At 44.2% G+C, this 19,963-nt stretch overlaps 2 protein-coding genes, 2 non-coding genes and 2 pseudogenes across 4 annotated transcripts in view; 1 reads left to right on the top strand and 5 right to left on the bottom strand.

The window, feature by feature from the left end:
• The window catches only part of LOC117228880 (uncharacterized), a 204,310-nt gene that overhangs the window by 23,192 nt on the left and 161,155 nt on the right, over window positions 1-19,963 (top strand). The window lies entirely within an intron of this gene.
• The window catches only part of LOC117228881 (L-lactate dehydrogenase), a 356,327-nt gene that overhangs the window by 265,559 nt on the left and 70,805 nt on the right, over window positions 1-19,963 (bottom strand). The window lies entirely within an intron of this gene.
• Window positions 1,753-1,872, bottom strand: LOC117229060 (5S ribosomal RNA). The gene has a single exon (XR_004492457.1). It is a non-coding gene; the product is annotated as a 5S ribosomal RNA (ribosomal RNA).
• Window positions 2,186-2,305, bottom strand: LOC117229061 (5S ribosomal RNA). The gene has a single exon (XR_004492458.2). It is a non-coding gene; the product is annotated as a 5S ribosomal RNA (ribosomal RNA).
• Window positions 2,648-2,769, bottom strand: LOC117229065 (5S ribosomal RNA; annotated as a pseudogene).
• Window positions 3,112-3,231, bottom strand: LOC117229068 (5S ribosomal RNA; annotated as a pseudogene).

The raw sequence follows: 19,963 nt of genomic DNA, 5'->3' as shown, positions 1-19,963 counted from the left end.
TGGCCGGTTTTTTTTTCAAAAAAACTGTGCGTTAAGGGGTTGAAGAAAAATCGTTATTTGCAGTGAAATTTGTATTGTTTTATAAATAAGTATAAAAATGCGTATCAAATTTAAAAACTGAATGAAATACGGCCAAGTTTGATCCGTGAAAGGGTTAGTTTTATTTGCAAAAACGTGAAAATTCGATTCGCAAAAGGATAAACAAAATCTGCAGGATGGTTAAGTTGATTTAGAAAAGAATTGACTTGTAGTGGAAAATTGGAGTGGATTAATTTAGTGTGCAGAAAGGTGCATATGATCTACAAGGTGATTAATTTTCAGAGCAAAAAAAAAAGCTCCGAGTAAGAATAATATAAGATTATATTATTATAAGAATTAATTATAATAAGAATAAATTATTCTCGATACGTTGTATGGAGATTTGCATAAGAATTCGCAGTGTAGCGAAGAAGTGTTAGAAATGATCAAATATTTAATGTAGAATGTATAATCTTTGTATAATTGCTGTATAATTTATTTCTTATTATTTCTGGTACACACAAAGGGTCTAGAAACCGTACAAGAAATTTTAAATTCTACATTCGCCGATAAAAATACGAAAAAAACGCATCCAGCAATAATAACGTCACCGAAACGAGAAGCACCGATCGTCGCCGTTCCGATAAAGCGGAATGCAACTATGTATATTCGAAATTCGAAATCCCGCGGCAGGTTCCCGTCGACACGGCGGATTTACGATCGTGTCGCGTCATAACCCGTGATATATCGGTAACACGGTTCGTTTCGCTGTGCGAGGGGGGAGAAGTTGCTCGCGGGAATTTTTAAGGTTCGCGTATTAACAAAAACCGGAGGGGGACGGTGTTACAAGAGCCACCCGGCGGATGCATGCATATTTATGCGCGTTTCTTTTCGCGGCGGTGATGGCTTATAGTGGTTCGCGGATCATCGCGAGCGAGAACGCCGGATTCGCTGGCAAGAAACGCCATTAGCCGCCCCGGGAAAATTTATCTTGCTCGCGGGGCGAGAAGTTCCGCGGAATAGGTGCCGTTGGCTGCATCACGTTGCATCCATTCGCTCTTAATCGCGTCATTATCAGCAGTTAATCATTGTCGAGTCGGATCGCGACACCTGCTGCTAGGGCCCGGCGAGCTGGTAGGCGTTGTCTATCACCTAGGATAGCTAGCTCACTACCGGATTGTTAAATCATTTCCACGACTTCTCAATTGACGGCGCTTCATGCCTCCGAGCTGGCGAGCGACGCAGTTTTTCTTTGCGCGGAAACCTGTGAACTACCCTGTATGGAATCACGTAATAGAACCACACTCCGTAGGTTGGCCTCGGAATAATATACTGGTAATGGTAATGGCGTATATAATGTTCGTAATGAACGTAATAACTTCATACCGAATTGTTGTATGTATACCGTTTCGACGAAGTATGAACTCCGGTGTCTCGTTACAATAAGCGACAGAGATACGGTGCGTTTATTGTTAAGACTGAGAACAGAAGTTTTGAAGTCGTATTTTACATGGTTTTATGACACCAACAATTGGTACCTACGATCGGGACCTATGGGACTGTATCGTTTCCATTATGAACATCAGTACTAAGTAAACTTATTAAGATTGAAAACTTCCTATAGATACAGCAATGATAGTTACATGAAATGTAAAAATTGTGTTGTTGTTTTCGCAATAATAATAAAAACGATCGGTCTTGTTAATTTTGATAATGAAATAAAAAAAAAGGGAGAGTCAACAGCACGTGGTGTTCCCAGGCGGTCACCCATCCAAGTACTGACCACGCTCAACGCAGTTTAACTTCGATGATCGGACGAGAATCGGTTCTTTGCAACGTGATATGGCCGTTGACGAGAGAAACGTCTAACAATTACGTTTTCTTGTCTTCCCGCACATATCCCTCGTGGTGTAACCAGAACACGCGGTTTTGTTGTCATTGAGGACATCCGCAGATAATTTATAATTCTCAAGGAAACATTTCCACTTGTGTCCGAGAAACGTCTGATTACCATCTTCACGCGCAATTGTTCGTAAAACTAATGAGTAAATAATATACATTGTTATTTATTACATCATACGCGTTTGCTGCGTCACGGAACAATTTTGTAGGGAGAACAGTTATTTTATTTCATTAATTTAGATAGCGGAAATAAATAAAAAAAAAGTGCCAACAGCACGTGGTGTTCCCAAGCGGTCACCCATCTAAGTACTAACCACGCTCAACGCTGTTTAACTTCGATGATCGGACGAGAATCGGTTTTTTGCAGCGTGATATGGCCGTTGACGACGTAAGAGTAACAACAATTGCGTTTTCTCCTCTTCCAACACATATCTCTCGTGGTAAGTCACAAATACGAGCAATGAATCTAACAATAACGAGAACATGCTCTTTGGTCACTGAAGACAGTCGCAGGTGATTCATGGGTCTCAAGAAAAGATTTCCACTTGTGTCCGAGGAATGTCTGAATACCATCTTCTCCCGCAATCGTTCTTAAAACTAATGAGTAAATAATAATATACATTGCCATTTACTACAGAATATGTTCTTCCTGCGTTAAAAAAAAATATTATAGGGAGAAAAGTTGTCTGATTTTATTAATTTATATAACGGAAATAAATAAAAAAAGAGCCAACAGCACGTGGTGTTCCAAAGCAGTCACCCTTCTAAGTACTAACCACGCTCTACGCTGTTTAACTTCGATGATCGAACGAGAATCGGTTTTTTTTGCAGTGTGATATGGCCGTTGACGAAAGAAACGTGTGACAATTATGTTTTCTTGTCTTCCCGCACATATCTCTCGTGGTGAACCACAAATAGAAGCAATGAATTTAGCAATAACCGCAACATGCGATTTGGTCGTTGAGGACATGCGCAGATAATTTATAATTCCCAAGAAAAGATTTCCACTTGTGTCTGAGAAACATCTGATTACTATCTCCACCCGCAATTGTTCGTAAAACTAACGAGTAAATAATATACATCGCCACTTATTACATCATATGTTTTTGTTGCGTCACACAAAAATTTTGTAAGGAGGACAGTTGTCTGATTTTATTAATGTTGATTATAGAAATAAATGAAAAAAAATAGAACCAACAGCACGTGGTATTCCAAAGCAGTCACCCTTCTAAGTACTAACCACGCTCAACGCTGTTTAACTTCGATGATCGGATGAGAATCGGTTCTTTGCAACGTGATATGGCCGTTGACCGTTATAAATGTGTTATAAATTTTGTGATATTCAATTAATAAAACAACTTCAGAACTCGCCAAAATTTGTTGATATACATGGTTCAATCACGCCCATATAAACCGGGAATATCAGAAAAAAGTCGATGAAAAATAAATTACAGAAATTAACTACACAAGATCCAGAGCTCTGGTATGTAACTTGCGTCGAACGTTCGTTGCCGATGACGATCCTACAAAGAACTGACTGCACCCTGCGTCGCATTCGCAGGACAGACCCTTGACTTACGGCGCAGCATCGGGAAGGGTCTAATTTATTGCTGCCACAAGGGTCTGCCATGCTTTCACTTCCTGCGTCCCGTGGCGAGGAAAACCACGTGAAGCTGGTTCGCAGATCTTTAGACCCTTATCCCCAAATTTGTAAAATACAGAAACTCCGGATCTTCATAATTCATCAACGAACGGAATGTCTACTAAAATATACCACACGTGCGCTTTCTCAGCCTTTTCGAGCCTTCGCCGTGTAAAATATTAACCGTTCGTGGACGACACCGGTACACTGTGTCGGCTCCGACAAAAATATTCAAAATTTATTACACAGTTTCAAGCATTATTATGGGTAATTTTTGAGATCGTCAAGATACAGTGGGCGATAAATACACGCGAACACCGTCTAAAACGTTGTAACTGCTGCAGTTGTGAAAAGTATCGAAATGTCCAAAACAACCACGAGATTATGGTCACAGGTGCATCGATATTGTAACAGCAAGGATCGTACAGAAAAAAAAGAATCAACGATTGTTCATCGTTCTCGAAGGGTTAAAATAACAGCATTCAAGATCCTATTATCGTTTTCGAACTCATAAAATCCTTGATTAAGAAATCGCGACTATCGCTTACCGACTCCGCGAGCTTTAATTATGGCTTACAGAAACCGGCAATTACACCCTCGTCCGCGTTCTAATTATCGTGCCATTCCATTCGTATCTGGAAATTGAACACTTTAGCAATAACAGGACGCAGAAACGTTCTGTACGGGGATGCAGCGGTGCACCTTCGCTAGATATCCGAAGATAGAGTCAGGCTATACGGAAAGGCTCATTAAACATTCCGATTCGCGCAATAATTCGAGGCTGTGCGGCGGGTTATTACGCGAAAGAGCGTACCGAGTTAGGCTAATTACGCGCTGCTTGCACCCTGGCCCTTCCACGTATGCTTTCCGGTATTTTCACGGCTAAACGAGGCGCAACCGGCACAATGCAGCCCTATTATCCGCGAAATACGTACCGTGGTAGCAGTTAGCGATTATTATATATTCTTATATTGTATTAACAATTATTAGGTATCCTTACCAGAGAGAGAGGTATATGTGTGCGTAGAAGTACGAAAGAGTCACGATACGTCGAGAACAGAATGCGAACGAGCTGTAAAAGGAAGATCGAGAGAAAGAAGGGAACCTGTGCGTGTGTTATTGAGAGAAATCTCACGTGTCTGCAATTTTTAGTCAACGTAAAATTAGTTTCTCTTTTCCAGTTTAAAAAAAAGTTACGCCGTTTTGAAGCCGTTTCAACCACTTGCCGTACCATTATCTTGTCAGTTACGATAATTAGAACATTTTCGAAGGTAACAAGTTCTTGGAGTAAAAAGAAAAATTATACTTATCGTGTGCTTACATTTATTCGAGTGCTGAAACATCGATGTCAATGGACATGCTATTTTTAATCACTGTACGTCCCAATTTTCAAAATCGTTGCACAGCTTCCAACATCGACACGTAACTATCCGCAGCTTAGTATTATCGATTTCGAGTTGAAAAGCGACTAATTAGAAAAGAACTCGGTTTGAAAGGGTTAATTCCTCGTTCGTGCAGTATGGACTATACAGGCTGCCCAAAATTATAGTACTTCCGGGAAATGAGAGATTCCTGAGGTGATTCGAAGTAACTTTTTCCTTAGCGAAAATGCGATCCGCGGCTTCGTTTACGAGTTATCAACGAAAAACACTGACCAATGAGAGGCCAGCTCGGTCGACGCGTGGTGGCACAGTCAACGAGTACTCGAAGCCCGGTTCAGCTGATTGGCTCGGCCATCTCGCGCCAACTGATCTCGCCTCTCATTGGTCACCGTTCTTCGTCGATAACTCGTAAACGAAGCCGCGGATCGCATTTTCGCTAAGGAAAAAGTTACTTCGAATCACCTCAGGAATCTCTCATTTCCCGGAAGTACCATAATCTTGGGACACCCTGTACAGAGTGAAAACAATGCGGTGGCGGTATAGATCGCGCATCCGCCGCGTTATGCGACGTAATCGTTGCTAGATAAATCCGACCGCTTCTTAATTAGCGAATCGGGTGTTCGCGCGAGGTAAAATGGAGGCTCGGTCGCTCGCTTGTTCGTTCGTTCTTTCGCTCCCTCGCTCGCTCGCTCGCGCGAGCGAGCGCGCGATTCACGAGAACGAGGAAGAGGCGCAGCAACCGGGCACCGGCTCATGCATTATGTATAGTACGGAATACACCCGGGTACTGGACGCCTAGGAACATTTAGCCGGCTACTCGGACCGCCGGTACAAGCCACCACCGGTACCTGCATTTATAGAAGTACGCAAATTGGTTGCAACCGCCTGGCGCGAACGCCTTCTCCCGCCGAGCCGCGCCGGCGAGACCATGCGAGAGAGCTCGGGATCGTTTCCAACGTCCTCCCGTATAATCTCGCGGGGATAATTATAATTGTTAATCGCCCAGAGGAACGTGGAAACCGGCGATCCTCGAGGTGTCGCGATCCCCCGGCTATTTATGACGACCGCGCGTCCATTATCCGCCGGGGGATTAAATCGGGTCGAGGACGAGCCTCCGATGCTCCTTTTGCATCGGGATTCCACGTCAGTGGAATTTCGATGAAATTGCCGCGATTTTCCTCCTTAGAGACTCGGAAGTATCGAATCAGCTGCGGCGTGCGTACGCTACGACGACTTCGTTGATGTGGAAACTGGAGCGCGGATTGAACCTTGAAAATTCGCGACACGCGTTCTCGCGGTTTAACCCTTGGGGGACCAAAACTATTTATCTCCAGTTTACACACTGCCAAGTTTAGATTGTTTTTCAGACGAAGAGAAATTTTTTACTGAAAATTTTTGTATCAGATATAGAGGAGAGGTGTTCAGTTTTTAAATAAAACTTCGTTGATATATTTTCATCGAAATGTTTCCTACCAGATTTTACGGTTTTACTGATTTCTGCCGCGTGTATGGCGGCACATTGGACCGTTAAGGGTTAATAGAGATTCGAGTGTACGAAGATGTTAGGATCAAAGAGCTTGACGGAGAACAGTTTACCAAACGAGATATGTACTATCCTTGGCGAAAAGTAGTCGAACACCGTTTAAAACGCAATAACTTTTCGAAAACTGGACTACAATTCCTTTTCCTTAATTTTGCTATTTCTTGGAACGACAAGGAAGATGAACAATAATTCTCGTTTTTCTGACTTTTGAAATTTAACACGTAAAAAGTTATCGCGTTTTAGAAGGTGTTCGAATACTTTTTGCACAATTAGTGCAAAATAGCACAATTAGTGCAGCCGTATCTGTTTGTATGTTGATACGCGGTTTAAAAAAAGTGAAAACAGCTCTTGAAAAAATTTCACTATTTTCTTCTTCCGGTATTAAAAAAGAGTAGAAACAATAATTGCGTCTTTTTCGTGTGTCTACGAAACTGTGCAGAGAGTGATTTCAAATCTTTGAAACGAATTCTAAAGCTAAATAAAATTGCAACATTCGTTTCACATTTTTGTAGATTGAATAAAACGACGCAGTTTGTCAACCGTGCGTCAGCAACGTCAACAAAATACGGTTCTATTGGGCATAAATTAGTCCACGAATCGATGCGTGAATGATCGGATAAATATTTGAGAGCATTTCAAAAATAGCTATTGCAAAACCAATCGTCCTGTAACACGAATTTCATCGAGGAGCATCCGAATTCGATGAGGTCGAATCGAATCCCGCTCGAAAGAATTATGTTCGCGCGATTGATTACAGATCAGACGCGGATCAGACGTGACTCGAGTAACGAAAACCTCGACGAACCAATTACACACTTAACTCGCCAGAATCCCGCGTATGTATACAGGGTGTCCCAAAAGTGTCTCGCAATCCGAGAATGGGAGGTTAGAGTAATATACCGCGAGATATCCGATACGAAACTCCTGCAACATTGTGTGCGAGCTGTCTGCTGCGGGGAATACGAGCATTTGCACAAAACCCGTCATTAAGAGGCTCGCCTCTGCGCGGCCGATCGTAAGAACTTCCCGCATAATTCTAGCGCTTCTTCGTTTCCTTCGTTTTTCACGATCGCGGATGAAAAGGAATCCGAATCGTTAAATTTCTCGCGCGCATACTCGTAATTAAGGGGGACTGGCGGATATAAAGGACATTTCGATGGAGGATTCGCGAAAGTATACACGTTCGAGCGTGAAACCCGCGGTGGTACGAGTTCATGAATTTATGTAAAACGCGGTTCGTTATCTCCGCGGTATATGCTTATCGGGCCGTGATAATAGAGCCATAAATGAGTCCGGCGGACCACTTAAGAGGCCTGTTACGCGCGTTGCATAACGAGAAGAAAGTGTGTGAAAATTCTTATGCCCGAGATATCAATCTATTATGCACCCGTATGGGAATACTCAATTAGGCCTGCCGTAAGTGCTTGTAATCGCGACGAAACGAACGAGATGCTGGCGAATTCTGGGCTCTGTTAAGATCTGCCGTTTCCGTGAAATACTGTTCTCGAAACACGACACGCCGATCGAATTAGCATGCGTTGCGCAGAGGACTCCCACGTCTCACGACTTCCTACATCCGTTCATTCAAATTTTTCGACGTTTCGCTATTTTACGCTACGCGATCGAAATTTTTTACCCACGTTTTCGCATATCGAATTCTAAGTTCTAAACTTATCGTACACCTTCGGAGTTTTGCAGAATTAAAACCGAATTACTCGAGTAATTATAATCACACATGATCCAATTACATTGTAATTCGATCACGCTTTGATTCGTGATCCAGCTCTCCGTTGAATTAAATTATAATGCAATTCGTAATTGCAATTGGAGTACGATTAAAAAGTAATAAATTAATTAGGAGAAGATACTTATACTGTATCAAATGATATTGTACCTCAGTTACATCGCATTTCATTTACATCGTATTTTCATTACATGTTATTTCAACTGCATTGTATTTCAATTACATGGTTATATTAATTACACTCGCGATTAAAATAATTAGCAATTCGATTATCCGAAAGGTTTGAATTATGTAATCGAATTAAAACATAGTTGAATTACCATATAATCGAAATATAATGCAATATTAAATCGTGAAATTGAATTAAAATGTAGTTCAACCGACGCGACTCTGCTCGCGTTCTAAATCCCAATTATTAATTGTTTGCTCTATAGTTTTCCTCCTTTCTAAATTCTAATTTCCACGGTCTAAAATTTCTATAGTAGAGTTCCAAATTCTATGTCCCAAAATTACGACGATCCGAAACGTTTGTTCCTCGGGATTCCGCGGTTTTCACGTCCGCCTCTGCAATTCCAGAACTTGGCGCATACAAGTATCCCGCGCTCCCATTTGTCGCGCTACCATTTGGTAATCTCAATTGCCCGTGTCCCTAATCTCCGAGCCTCGAATTCCAACATTCCAGTTCCACGGTTCTCCCTGCCATATGAGCCGGCACAACGAAGCAACATATTCCATTGAATTCAGTACGCAGAATTGATTAGTCAACCGGGCTGGACGTGGCGTATCTATTCGCGAAGTGGAACAAACGAACAATAAAACTGCTTCGACGTTGCGACACAGGCACCCCGTGAAATGACGACGATCAGCGTAAATTTCCTTAATCAGATCCCGCCGGGACAGAAACGCATTGTTACCCGGGGCCCTCGCGTCCCCGCTTGATATGCATCATCTACCGGGGCCCGGCGCGAGTTATTTCGATCGTAAAACGATGCGATCGCGGAAACTCCTCCGCCAAATGCAGAAATGCGTGAAATGGAAACGCATTGTTGGGCCGCGTAACGATTCCACGTATCTCCCTCCCTCTCTCGCTCTCACTCTCTCTCTCTCTCTCTCTCTCTCTCTCTCTCTCTCTCTTTCTCGATTTCTCTTTCTCTACGCGTTCCCGTTAAAAATCATAATTTCCCACATTACGAACGGTGAATAGCGTCCGCGCGGATTCGTCGTGCATCTCGGCATTCTCATGGCGATCTTTCGACAAAGCGCGTGGGCGTGTGTCTTCTGCGATCACTCGTTTGCGTTCGCGAGCCTCGCTATAGGTGTTCCGGGTGGGTATAAAGGAATTGGATTTTCTTCGCGGACCTTCTGCCGAGACCTTCGAGTATTATGCAACGCTGTTGCGTCCCGCGATTTTTCAATCGGCGACAAATACCATTGTCTTATACGCGTCGAAACAGACCCAGGAGGTCTGGTTCGTACATTATATGCAGATCCGTGAGCTTTACATATTTAACATATTTGTTCTACGTATTTATACAGGGTGTCCCAAAAATGTCTCGCAATCCGAAAGTGGCGGGATCCTCGGGTCATTTGAAGCAACTTTTTCCTTTACAACAATTTTCTCCGAGGCACCGTTAACGAGTTATTAACGAAAAACAGTGATCAATGAGAGGCGAGATCAGCTGCCGCGAGGTGGCCGAGCCAACGGCGCCAGCGGTCGAGCGGTCGAACCCCAGCTCACCCGGCGCGAGGCGGCCGAGCCAACGGCGCCAGCGGTCGAGGCGGTCGAGGCAGTCGAGGCGGTCGAATCCCGGCTCAGCTGGCGCGAGGCGGTCGAGCCAATGAGCGGAACTGGGCTTCGTGCGCAGCCGTACTCGATTCTTATTGGTAACTGTTTTTCGTCAATAACTCGTTAACGGTGCCTCGGAGAAAACTTTTGCAAAGGAAGAAGTTGCTTCAGATGATCCGAGGAACCCGCCATTTCCGGATCGTGAGACATTTTTGGGACAGAGTGGAATAAAATTTGTCTTCGTTGATCGTTATCTCTTATCCACCGTACGAATACAATTTTGCGCAGGCTCCGTTCACGCGGCGCGCGCCAAAAATTCACCAAACACCTGCGCACAATGTCGCGTATTTACGAGCACTCCGCGCGTCTTGCACCGTCACGCGCTGCATCTTCTCTGTGTACCGTAAATGCAGAAAGATCTGCCGGCAACGTGCACCACGGCTAGCGGTGCATCCAGCGAGGCGGAATATCGCCATTAATCACGCGATACGTTGAAATATAGGAGTCAACGGTGAAACGAGACGCATAGCTCGCGAATCGACGGCCTAATGGCAGAGCAACGAGCGCGAGGCGTCCCGTATCAATCGTTGGCCGGCCGCTTGATACGCGATCAGCGTCGGCGCGTAGAATTATTAGCTTTATCGCGTATGAAATTAAGACGTAGGCAGCGGATCGCCGGTGTACGGGGGCCTACGTGCGCCGACTACGGTCTCGGAGGTGTAACACGTACAGCCCCGTATTAGGGACGCGCGGACACGTGTATGCAACGGTGTTTTTTCGCGATCGGGCGCGCTCGCGTCCCTGAAGCCGCGTTAGTAGCGGGTTGCCATATAAAACCGAAACCGAGTCTCGTTAGAGCCCGCCGCGGCCACCGTATTCGTCGGATTCCGGGCGAACGCGGTTTTTGTCGGAATATAATTATGTTGTTGGTTTAACGAGCTTTGATTATGACAAATGAGGTATCACGGGACGGTTCGGCTGATGAGTACCGGCGAAGGAGATGTATTACCGGGGACGATAATCTACTCGAGAAAAACGGCCTCCGCGTGGCTCGTAACACGGTTTTGCAAACTTTTCGTACGATGCTTTCAGATTATGTTCTCCTGTTCATTAAGAGGGCGCGTACCACTTTTATAGCCCGTCCGACGGGACGGGTTTACGTAAATAAGACGGACGCGCAACGTAGCCGTAATCGACGCCGACGTCCGCAGCCACGTATTCGCTGGCGAACGCCGAGCACGGGGACCGTTTCGGAAAAATTCACGTTCTTTCGCGTGTGGATAATTGCGGTGCAGTTGTTTGCGCCTACTGGATCGTCTCTCGTTCCAGAGAAATATGCGCTCGATTTTTTCGCAAACGCGAGCGGGAAGATGCGCTCGCTAAAGATGTCCGACACGTGTTCCTTTTTATAAAAATTGCGAGATCGAATTCGTTGGACATCTTGCGATTTTTAGAATAATTTCCTACACGCGCCTATTTGTCCTAGCTGTTCCAAAAATTATTACTTAATGTATGAACAGTCGGTCGAGAATCGATTCTACGAATTGACATCTGCGGTTGTCATAATATTGACATAACCAGGTAGTCTGCAGATTGTTATGCAAAATAATGAATTGTCATCGTTAATTGCGAGGTGTAGAAACTACGTAGACATTTATTTCTTTTCCGGTTCGTTTTAACGAATAGAATAATAATAGAATAATATTTTCAATATTCTTAAATTTCCTTACCATTTAGCGTATTCGATCTGGCAATTTTTGCCATAAACGCATCGAATCCGCAGAGTCTAATAAAACATATTAGCAACTCCTAGCCCCGGTCTCCCCTGCTCGAAAAAGTACTGCCAGGTTGAGAATCGCGCGCTCCATTGCGCTCGACCCAAGAACAGGCCCAACCCTGGCCCATTAATTTAGCGCCAAAGACGCCCAGCACGTAGCCGTGGCGCTTGTAAAACGTTTCCGAGCAGAGCGTCGTTGAAAAAGCCGCGAGAGCACCGGTCTATCTTCGAGCAGGTCTCTTCGAAACGGTTTACGAGCGCGATGATGTATAAATATACCGCGTGTTAAGCGGCGTTCCCTTCCGCTCGCCCCGCGGAACAACGTTTTCCGGCGCGGAAAGAGAAACGCTCGCGGGCTGCCGATCGCGCGGACGGGAGGAAAGCGAGGGAGCCGGGCATTCCGCTCGGCGGAACACGCTCGCCGCTGGCCCCTCTTCGGCATCGCCGTTAGGCCGGACTTAACTAACGCCTAACACGGGCTAAGTGCGAGCCCTAACGTCCGAGGCGGCCCTTAGACATAAGGAAGTACCTCCGGTGCCTCGGCCGCTAATCGCTCCGGAGGAAATCCTGGACCCGCGTTTCACCGGCCGAGAATCATTTCACCTTCCAGGATAATGCTCGCCGCTAATACTCACCTCATTATCCTGTGGCGCATTCTTCGGGTTACGAGTGCTCGAGCACTCGTTAATGCTGGAATCTGGGCTAGGGCCCCGACGGAGATTTACACGGGGCTGGGGACGAGGGGTTGTTCAAGGGTCGCCGGTTTTTGCAATACCTCTCGCTGGAATGCGAACCGCGTTAGAAGATCGATAGCAATGCGCGAATCCTGATGAGAAATATCCGAGATCGGGGTACAAGAAAGCTGCGCGAGGCGATTGGTTCGGTGAACAATTGCCGAAGAACGTTTACTCAACCTTCGCGATCCGAAGCGTTTTCTGGCGAGGAACGGGGTTATTTGTAACCCGAAAGGTATAAATGGTAATGTAATAATAACGAATGTAATGAAACTAGTCTGCGAACATAAGCAAGATTGTCAATCTTTGCCGAAAAATTGTCGATCTTTGAACAGCTATAACTCCGCTGAAAGACATCATAAAATTATGAATTACCTTCTGAATTAACCCTTAAATGCATGATTTTTCATTTTGAATTTTAAAAAATCGTTTTTTATAGGAATGTAGTCATAGGTTACGTAAAAAATAAATTAAAAAATCTAGGTAATAATATTGAGTATTTATTTTGAAAAAAAGTTGTATGTAGACTTTTGGCAACAATATGCGTATATTACTAAAATTATTGTAGACGTAAACAAATGGTCATGTATTTATATTATCTATTAATATAGGAATTTTCACATTATTTATGAATGAAATGCAGCAAAGCAATTGCGATTTTTGTTGTGACAGAAAGCAATTTTTAAACTTGAAAAAAGAAGTTATCTCTCCAAGTAACACATTGAAGATTATCACCCACCGCATTCAAATGTCAAAAAACATCTAACTTACTCGCCAAAAGTAATGTCAAGTCTTTTATTTCACACATGGTCTATTGTCTATTGTTATCAACGTGTGTTCGGAAACGCACATACTCGGGTTTTTGAATAAAATTAAGTGGAACTGGAATGTAGACAATTGGCAACAATATGCATTTAAGGGTTAAAGCTTGAAATCTCTACTTTACGATTTCGTATTCTAATTTTTAATATCACGTATCCTCGTGGCTGTAATATTTGAAATCCGGGGGCATATCGTGATACCGAAAAAGTTGCAATGTTTAACGCTCAATGTTTACTCTATGGACTTGACCAAATTTTTTTCGAGCACGTCGTTCACAGTGTCGTAAAGTTCGAACTTTTCCCTTTAATTCGAGTGCCGAATTAAGCCACCACGATTTTTTCTCGCAAAGTTACAACAGTTTCGATGACAAATGTGCCGACCGTATTGGAACAATCCAAGGTACATCACGAGATGATTGCACGGTCAGATTTGTACCTCGTGTGTATGCCTTTCGTGTGTTTTCAGTGTAAATTTCGCGTGAGTTAAGTGTAAAGCGAGTATATATATATATATATATACAGGGTGTCCCACAATTATTTTAACAGCCGAAAATGAGGGTTAAATTATTTATTATTTCGGGTCCGAAAAATGAGTAAATATTCTTCAGACGTTCTAAAGTAAAGGTGAACAGCGTTTTTCTTAAAAATATCACTGTTACGTAGTAAAAAAAAGTCCCGAAAGTTCTCGCTTCGTAATTTGTTCAATAATTCGAACGTGGCTCGAGTCCGTCCCGACCATCTGTCAAAGCCTCGTGCTGCGTACTCTCTCGCGGACTCTCTCTCTCTCTCGCACCGTCACCTCTCATTGGCCAGTGTTTTCGTTAATAACTCGTAAACAAAGCCGCGGATTGCATTTTCGCAAAGGAAAAAGTTACTTCAAATGACCTCAGCTACCCCTCATTTTCGGCTGTTAAAATAATTGTGGGACACCCTGTATATGTCCTAAATGCGTTTTTAATCGTTCACTGTACACATCAGCTTTGCGTTAATTTGCTATGTCTAAATTCTCCTCGCGATCTCAAGGTGTTACGTGGTCCTCGTAACATAGCGCGAAATCTTCGAAGCTCGGCTTCGATCCTCCTCCGGTCTATAAATCGACGAATTCTTCTGTGTCAGAGATATCCTGAAGTCAGCTTTGAAATATCTCGCTGGAACTAGCGTATGTCCGCGGAGAGGATCGAGCGTTAGAACAAAAAAGCGACAACATTGTACCAACGACGTCTCGCCGAGCATAACACCCACACGAGACACGAGTCAAGGCCATGTCAAGTTTAGGAGGGGGAAGGGGGGGGAGATCCGCGACGAACCGATTGAGATCGATATACTGTATCGAGCGTGTAAAGAGATGCCGTCGGGGTCTTGATGTTTGTAGCCCGCGTTTATGGTGACGTTAAATAGTAATGGCATCGCGGCGAGGGTAATAAACTCTATTAATGAGTTCCGCTAATGGCGCTTGGCGCTTTGAGACGCCGTGAAACGCATCGTACTCACTTTGTTAGTCGCACTTAGCGGGAATCGCGGGGAATTATGGTCGTTTCGCGATTCTTTTTACGCTCTCGGTTACGCTCGTCCTCCGGTTCGAAACGTTGACTTTACCTCCGCGGCGGAATATGCGATCAAAATAGTGTACACAAGCAACGATAAACCGCGGAATTTAATCTCCGCCGATTACAGAATCGATGTTACAGAATCGAATGCGTTTAGGATGTAACCGAGGTAAATATAGGCCGTACGAGATCAAAACGATACGATCCGATTTGGAACGTAAAGGATAACAGGGATTATCATACCTTTTCCGTAGAATCGAGACACGTTTTTTAGACACTTCACCGCTTGACCACTTGACCATTGATCATTGACGACTGATCGTTGGCCTCTGACCACTGACCACTTGACTACCGATCACTTGATCGGTTGACTATTTGACTACTTGACCACTGACCACTTGATCACTGACCGCTGACCACTGACCACTTGATCACTGACCGCTGACCACTGACCACTGACCACTTGATCACTGACCGCTGACCGCTGACCACTTGATCACTGACCGCTGACCACTAACCACTGACCACCGACCACTTGATCACTGACCGCTGACCACTAACCACTGACCACCGAACACCTGACCATTTGACCACTTGACCACTTGATCACTAGTTAACCATTGACCATCGACTACTTTAACTTTAAAAACAATTAATTATAGCTGCAACAAATACAGATTTATTTGATTCAACATTGTATCATCGATCATCTGGTCATTTCTGACCAACGTGAACATTATGCTCGATGTATAATTAGTTCTTAGTCATCGTGTCATAGTTATCTCCACGCCTGTGTTCCTTCTGAAATAACATTATTTGAAATATTATTTCAAAGAATATGTCATTTCATTTTATAATTATTTGAAATATTTATGAAGTAAAATTTATTGTTTGGAGCTGGTTTACGCCTTCTTGCTTCGAACAGACTATTGTGAAGATTTCAGAAAATAAAATCGTTCTGTTCATTATTAAATTAAATAACAAAATAATTCATTATTTGAAATGGCTTTATCAGAAATAAATCGATTCTCTTTTTATCATGGTCCGAAATCGATTATCTCGAACAGTTATTTCGCGTTTCTATCACGTATAAAATTTGCCCAGATCTGCTTGCGAATAAATGCACGTTGCTTCTGGATACTGCAGACGATGGCTACAACGAACAGCGCTATTTTGCAATAGACTCCGCGACTTCTGTTTACCCACCGATGACCCAATTATTCCTTCGACCGATCCATAAATCAGTCCGCGCGAGGCTCTTGTACGCCGTTGATTTAGATTCCGCGGGGACGGGCGACGATGATCCGAGGTTCCATCGGGATCACGTGATCACGCTCGCGCGCGCAATTACTCCGGCTCGCAGGTATCGCGGCGTACCCTACCTGTACGGTGTTACTACTGTGATCAAAAAGTAAGGTGAAATTGTCATTTAAAACTCCCGGATATTAGGAAGGCAGGCAATTGTTTTTTTCCTAGGTTGGTAGGGCTGTCTATAACAATTGCCAAGCGTCTGTTTGTTAAAAGGTTTAATTATCTCCGAGTTACACGTGTTTTAGTAAACGACCAAAAGTGAATTTTTCGATTTTTACAATGGGTGATTTTGTTGAGCAAAGAACTTGCATCAAATTTTGTTTGCGGAACGAATATTCTTGTGCGGACACGTAGAAAATGTTGCGGAAGGCCTTTGGTGATCAAACTATGGCACAAAAAAACGTTTATAAGTGGTACAACGAGTTCAAAGCGGGCCGAGAACGCGTTGAAGACGAACCGCGCTCTGGACGACCATCAACGTCTACCGACGAGGGCCACGTCCAAAAAAATCGAAGATTTGGTGCTTGAAAATCGTCGACTGACAATGAGAGACCTCGCTGATAGTGTTGGAATATCATTTGGCTCAGTCCAAACCATTTTGAAGGATGTTTTGTGTCTCAAACGCGTCAAGTCTCGATTGGTGCCATGTCATACTGCATTGGTTCTTCGCGACTTTTTTTGCCAAAAACTCGACTCATATCGTTCCGCGACCACCGTATTCGCCTGATTTGGCTCCGTGCGACTTCTGGTTATTCAGCAAACTCAAGAAGCCAATGCGGGGACGCCGTTTTGACACGATTGAGGAGATAAAAACCGAATCGAAGAAGGTCTTGAAGGCTATACCGGAAAAAGACTATTCCGACTGTTTCGAGGACTGGAAAAAGCGTCGGAAACAGTGCGTTTTATCGGACGGGGATTACTTTGAAGGGGATGAAATTGATTTGGAAGAATAAATAAAGAATTTACATTTTATAAACAAATTCACCTTACTTTTTGATCACAGTAGTATTTGCTGGAAACGGCGGGATCGGAGCGGTGGCCGAGGCGCGCGGAATCTCGCGCGGCGATTTACGCGCGGATCGAGGGTCACCCGGCGATGTGGGACACCGTCGGGATTTCTTGATCGCGGGTAACCGCTTTCCACGACGACCGATTACCGATTTTCATACGCGTTTATCCCCCGTCGGGGATAGGTGAAATCGGTGGCCAGGTGATACGTCGCGTCAGCTGGGACTCGTTCGTGCGAGCACCGCGATGCGTGATCGGGACCTGTTATTTTCATCGCATAGGAGGATTCATTTGCGTTTTAATGCGGGAACGCCGAATCCGTGGATCGCCGGGCAGCAGCTGCCGCGCGATCTTTGTTTCGCTGCGAGTCTCACCGACGCGACGGTAATAACTGTGCTTCGTGTTGTGCACAGATTTTTTGGAAATTGAGAATTACGGTTCGCGTATTATGCCGTCGAACGTCTTATTTGGCACGTTTGCGTCGGACGCGGTGCATAAACTTTGTAACGTTTTCGTTAATTACTTATTGATCCGTGAGTAGTGGCGTAAGTCACATTTTCGAAAATTTTAACTCACGTTCTAAAATGTAAATTGTAGAGGCCAAAATGTTAAAAGGACAAGTGAAATGAATTGTAACGTTACTATGAATTCACTTAACTCTGTATTGCCTTAATAATAAATTTGATCGGTAAACAACGCACGTGTTAGTAAACGTTAACACTTCTCATTTCTTGCAACGAGGAATACGCGACTTAAGTCGTTATGATTTTATCCCACTTGTTGTAACAAATAAACGATATAATGAACAACGTGTTGGAACGAATTAGGTCGTTATAGATTTAAGATATAATTATCGCAAATCTTCGATTTTATCGTAAATCGGATCTTCGTGCGAATTTCCTTCGCCAGCTAAAAGATTGCTCATTGCAAAAACAATAGAAAAATGCTATTGAATCTTAAAAATGTGAAATAAACATTTTCGAAGACGGCTCTAAAAAACGGAAATTAAATAAAAATGAATTGTTCTCTTAATAATATTGATTACTTCAAAACACTGCAAAACACTGCATTATTAAATTCTGCTTATGTCTTCGTATTTTCATATTTCAGCTACTCATTCTTGCCATGAACGCATAAAACCCGCGGTCTATTTACAACTAACTCAAACTTTTCATCATCGGTAAAGATGATAATGCTACGATTTTTTCCATATTAATTACAACAGTCATGGCTGCTAGTTCTAACGTGTTCGTTCCAGCGCATTTATCTGACCGTGTTATCGCGTATTTTTATTTAGCACCTAGTACGAGAAATCGAGTTCAACGAAAACATCGGTGGCAACAGTTTTGGCGCGTGTAGGAATCCATATTCGTAACAGATCATCCAACTATTACGGACACGTAAGTAACAGTCGCTCGATCCGAAACGACCGATCCGCCGGTGTGCCCGGTATTAGAAATAATTGCAGCCGTCGAGGATCGAGGCAACGCGACGTTCGTAATCGGGGAAGAAGAAGCCCGTCGAGGAGAGACGGACCGGCAGCAATCACGAGCGATCACGCGAGTGGAATCGCGACGGGTCCGAATGGACAACGGACGCGAGTCGGAGTATAATTCGCGGGTCCGGATTATTGAGACATCGGGGAACCCATTGATTTCGGATGAAGATGTTCGGTGGCTAACGAGAGAGATGAATAGATGGCCGGGCCGGGGTCCGAGGGGAAGGAGCCCGCAGGAACCGCAGAAGGAGGCCACAGTACCAGGGCCCGACAAAGCGTTCGCGGAGAGCACGAAACATGTACGAAGCACGCCAAACGTTCAAAAAATAAATTGCTCGGTGCAGGCTGGGCGTCTTCTTCCTCGAGGATGGCGTGGCCGAGGCATCCTCTCGTGCTACCCGGAGCGAAATCGTGCGGATCGGTAGGCAAATTAGGAGACCGCGAGGCCCGAAGGCGCGACGGCTTCTAATGGAGACGTTCGTGGGACGAGAAGAGAGCGAACCGAGCCACGTGAGACCGAAAAGAAAGAAAGAGAGGTAGAGAGAGAGACAGAGAGACAGAGAGACAGAGAGAGAGAGAGAGAGAGAGAGAGAGAAGGATAGAGTAAAAGGGAAAGAAAGAGAGAGAGAGAGAGAGAGAGAGGGGTGGGCCGCTTTGGGCGAAAGGACCGTAGTCGTTTTCCCAAGCGAGGTGGAAGAAGAGGATGAAAGGAACCGCTCCTGGCTGGACCACTGGGCAACGAATAAAAAGGGGATACGGAGCCGATTCGTAGGTAATTCGTTTCTCCTTTTCGAACCTGTATTTAGCCTCTACGCCGAACTCCTTCCCACCTCGGTCCCACATCACCCATTCCGCTTCTTTCCTCGTCCTACACGCGCGAGCAAACAGAGGAGGAACCCTTTCGTGGACTTGAAGCGATAATCGATCGGGGAAAGGTTTCGAACCGATCTCTCTTACGATTTATTGGGAGGTGCTGGAATTGGAGCTCGATCTTCGAGAAACGAAATTCTCCACGATTCGAGAAAATCGAGTGCAGCTTAGTAGGCTAAACCTCGTAAGTCTCAGGCAAACTGGGCAAATTGGGATCTGTCCAATTAATGAACTCTCCGCATAATGAATAATCATTTCCTGTAGTACGTTACAAGAAGTAACGTTTATCGTACCCTTTTCACGTTAAAATTTATACTTTATTATATTTTACGTGGACATGCTATTTTACGTTTGCTTGTAACTCGTTTCACATATCATTG

This window comes from Megalopta genalis, chromosome 1 (assembly GCF_051020955.1).
Source record: "Megalopta genalis isolate 19385.01 chromosome 1, iyMegGena1_principal, whole genome shotgun sequence".
NCBI lineage: Eukaryota > Metazoa > Arthropoda > Insecta > Hymenoptera > Halictidae > Megalopta > Megalopta genalis.
Note: the sequence above shows the minus strand (reverse complement) of the source record. Positions and strands in the feature narration are given on the sequence as shown.